Source organism: Rhinichthys klamathensis, unplaced genomic scaffold (genome assembly GCF_029890125.1).
Source record: "Rhinichthys klamathensis goyatoka isolate OS25496 unplaced genomic scaffold, OSU_Roscu_1.1 h1tg000277l_1, whole genome shotgun sequence".
Lineage (NCBI taxonomy): Eukaryota > Metazoa > Chordata > Actinopteri > Cypriniformes > Leuciscidae > Rhinichthys > Rhinichthys klamathensis.
Window position 1 is genome coordinate 1161603 of NW_026606796.1, and position 4882 is coordinate 1166484.

The window sequence follows — 4882 nt, forward strand, 5'->3', positions numbered from 1 at the left end:
TGCATGAGTGCTGTTCATGAAATGCAGCCATAAGCTTTTACATTTTGTAACACTGTTTTAGCTTATTTTATTATTTTTAAATGTTGTCTCCTTGCTGTCTTCTGGGTTATTTACCCTTCACTTCTTTGTTGATGTGACTGGTTTCCAATGAGATGTTCCAGTTTCTGTTATCAATGTAGCTGATTTCTCATTTGTTGTTGGTTTTACCACCAATTTGTTTTTGTTTTTTTGTCATTTTCCACCAATGCAATAACTGTGAACTGGACTTTGCATCGTTGCAGCACACACCATTACACAAATTGTTCCTGCTAACTAATGATTCTTTTCCTCTCATATACATTTTTTTTTCTTGTTTATTATTTATCGCTGTGCCGTTTACAAAATATGGTATTGTTGATCTCTTGCACTGTCGATCGATGCTGTGATGTAATCTCGTTGACAATCAATTGTTATTATTATTATTAGTTTCAAAGGGATAGTTCACCCAAAAATGAAAATTCTGTCATAATTTACTCACTCTCAAGGTGTTCCAAACCTGTATGAGTTTCTTTCTTCTGCTGAACACAAAAGAAGAGTGAAGAGTGTTGGTAGTCAAACAGTCGACGGTAGCCATTAACTTCCAGATTAATATTTGTTTTCCTACTATGGAAGTCAATGGCTATCGTCGACTGTCTAGTTTCCAACATTCTTCAATCTTCCTTTGTGTTCAGCAGAAGAAAGAAACTCATACAGGTTTGGAACAACTTGAGAGTGAGTAAATTATGACAGAATTTTCATTTTTGGGTGAACTATCCCTTTGAAACTCCTTGCTGTCTTCTGGGTTATTTACCCTTAACTTCTTTGTTGATGTGACTGGTTTCCAATGAGATGTTCCAGTTTCTGTTATCAATGTAGCTGATTTCTCATTTGTTGTTGTTGTTGTTGTTTTTACCACCAATTTGTTGTTTGTTGTCATTTTCCACCAATGCAATAACTGTGAACTGGACTTTGCATCGTTGCAGCACACACCTTTATACAAATTCTTCCTGGTAACTAATGATTCTTTTCCTCTCATATAGGTTTTTTTTTTCTTGTTTATTATTTATCGCTGTGCCCTGTTTACAAAATATGGTATTGTTGATCTCTTGCACTGTCGATTGATGCTGTGATGTAATCTCGTTGACAATCAATTGTTATTATTATTATTAGTTTCAAAGGGATAGTTCACCCAAAAATGAAAATTCTGTCATAATTTACTCACTCTCAAGGTGTTCCAAACCTGTATGAGTTTCTTTCTTCTGCTGAACACAAAAGAAGAGTGAAGAGTGTTGGTAGTCAAACAGCCGACGGTAGCCATTAACTTCCAGATTAATATTTGTTTTCCTACTATGGAAGTTAATGGCTATCGTCGACTGTCTAGTTTCCAACATTCTTCAATCTTCCTTTGTGTTCAGCAGAAGAAAGAAACTCATACAGGTTTGGAACAACTTGAGAGTGAGTAAATTATGACAGAATTTTCATTTTTGGGTGAACTATCCCTTCAATTGTAGTATCTGCATTGTTGGCAAGATAAGTGTATTGCTGTTCACATTGTTTTAATGCACTTCAGAATATTAAATACAAGATATTAACATGGTTACTTTTTTTTTTTTTTTTCTTGCTCAACTGCTTAGTTGCCACCCCTCAGAGGCCTCTTTAATGAAGGGCAGGTATTGTTTCTCTATTACCAGCGAAGATGTTTCATTGAAATCTTACGGTACTAAGTTATTGAAAACCTGCAAAGAAGATCTGAAGGCAGTCACATGCTTCTGACACCAGCCCTAATCCAATTAATACTGTAGCACTACAACAGGGATAGTTAAGGAATAGTTCAAAAATGTAAATTGTCATTTACTCTCCCTTATGTCATTCCAAACCCGTAAGACTTTCATTCATCTTCAGAACACAAATGAAGCTATTTTTATTTAAATCTGTGAGATTTCTGTCCCTCCAATGAAAGTCTGTTCAACCAAAACTCTTGATGCTTCAAAACATTTATGAAATGGTAAAACAAATCCATATGAATGGAGTACAAACATTGATCAGTGAACATAAATAAAGTTCAACTGTACCTGCTTGATGCACAGGAATGAACCTCTTTAAATTAAGGTGAAGGTCATGAGTAATGGATGTGCCGAAAGGTAAATTGCTAATACAGAAAATAAGCCTGTGATAATATTTGTGTTTGCAAAGTGTCAGAAAAAGAAGCTGTACCTGGTCATCTCCTCATTCTGACATTATATGGCTTCACTTTCAGTCAAACATGGAATGATCACTACATCAATTCCAGTGTAATCAACAAAGATTCCCACACAGCAAGTGCAGTGGCAGCTGATTAAAGGCATTCATTATGACACTACACTTGGTGATATTGATATGGGTGCATTATCTTACTTGTGTTTCTTCTGTTACTACTATCAGTGAAAGTAACCCAGCTGCTAGCTGGCAGTGCGTGACCCAAAACCTAGTCAGCATAGTGAAAACAACCCAACAAAAACAACTGAACCCAGAATATATATATATAAACCCAAACAATTTTAACATGTATCATATAAATAACCTTAAAGCTACAAACAAACCTTTCTGGCTTTGTGTTTGTGTAGTGATTGTTAACTTTCATGTCAAAGACACGTCATAGTCCCAGTAAACCCATCTGTCTTTGCAGTGCAGTGTGTAGTCATGTTTCTTTGTGTATGTTAATGAACTGTGATGTCATTGTGACATCACATAGTCCTTGTAATCCATTTGTCCTCATAATCCTGTTTTTTGTCCTCTAGGACACATGTCCTTGTAAGTCAGCCAAAAATCAGGGTGTCATGTAACTTGTTTTATAAGGTGTAAATTAATAATAGAGTTTGAGTTTAGAAGCCATGATTTTTAAAAGCATTTCCATTTTTATTTGAAAGCTCTAGCATAAAAGGAAGTCATAGACCCCCTAAACCACCTTTTTTTCTGGTTCAAAGAAACTGTCCTTATAAGTCATGCTAACCTGTATGTGTGTGTGTGTGTGTGTGTGTGTGTGTGTGTGTGTGTGTGTGTGTGTGTGTGTGTGTGTGTGATTGTGTCTGTTACAGTGATTGTTTAACCCTTGTTAAAGTTTAGGCCTTGTCTTTTTGGATATATATCTTTTTATATAAAAAAAAATAGCATACAACCCATGTATTTTAAATGTATTGTTTGCTTTAAATTACATTGAGATTTGTATGTTTGGTAATTGAACCTGAATGAATTATAAATGAATGTGCTATATTTCAGATCATATATTTGTTTTCCTTAAAATTTGAACTAACACTAACTTTATTCTCATCTGAATGATAGATTATTTATTTCTGTATAAAATAAAAACACATTTGATTTTTCTTTTTTAATCAATGTAGAATGTGTAACTGAAAAAATAAACAGATTAGGGCTCTGATCGAGGACAATAATGTCAAAAAAAGAATCAGGGCATGTCTCATATCTTTCTAAAATGTAATTATACACCATTTATTTTTATATAAAATTATACAAATATTAGAACTAAACCCATTTTATTCCTTTTTTTCAATTTAAGAATTATTTTTAAGTTTAAAAACAGCCAGAATGGTTGTTTAGTCAAAAATAATAATAATCCAAATCATATATAGTGCTATACTGCCCTCTTGTGTTCAAAATCAGGTAGGCCTATTGAATTTATATATATTTATATATTAGGGATGTTACTATGGGAATATTTTCCCACCGGTTAATCAACGTGTGATTGTGTAAACAAATTGTGTAAACCTCCCGCTGGGGGGTTTAAAAACACTAACTTGAAAGCGAAAGTATAATATGGACGTCCGCACGGACATTGAAATGGTGGCGCTCGAATGAATTCCTATGGAAGTAGAAATTAAATAAACGTTCGCTCTGTTCTGCTCGCTCGTCGCCATGGACGCGCACCATTATGAATGCCAGTGCAGCCGCATACTTTTTAGTGTCACTAAAATTAGTGCAATTTCGGGGGCCGATTGCTTGAATTCTGAGTTCAATAGTCTATTATTTTTCACGGAAAACACAACAATAAAAGAGTACAATGACAGATTCGCTTAAATAGGCGTTTTTACATAAAATAGCCTATTCCGTCATCATCTTTTCAGTCAGCTCTTCACTCTCGTGATTAATGAAATTTGACTCCTGTTGCTGATATTTGCTGCAACTTTCGTTCAGCTCACAATTTAGTAAGAAAACACGTTTCAAATGTGTTTTTATTTTATTTTTGTGTATGTGTGTGTATATGTATGTATATATATAAATATAGCCTATGTTTCAAATATGAGTTAATTAACAATCGTTGGAAAGAATGATACTTTTAAACATAACACTAAACCGTCATTAGGTGTCGCCAGGCGACCGTCTTAATGAGCGAGTCATTGATTCATTCGTTTGAACGACTGAGTCATTCATGAATGAGATAGATGTTTATGGATTGATTGGTCATTGAATCTTTGAGTCAACCGATTCGTTCAAAATGCTGAATCATTCAGTAATGAGAACGCGTTGCTGTGAGATGCGCGATGGTTCTGCTGTGATCTTTGTTTAACTATTTTCGCTGCTGAAAAAGAAAAAAAGTCAATATTGCATGTAAAATGTAAGTGATTTGACTTGTGTGTGTGTGTGTGTGTGATTGTGTGTGTGATTGTGTCTGTTACAGTGATAAGAGTTTAACCCTTGTTAAACTTTAGGCCTTGTCTTTTTGGATATATATCTTTTTATATTAAAAAATAGTCATACAACCCATATATTTTAAACGTATTGTTTGCTTTAAATTACATTAAGATTGTATGTTTGGTAATTGAACCTGAATGAATTTTAAATGAATGTGCTATATTTCAGATCATATATT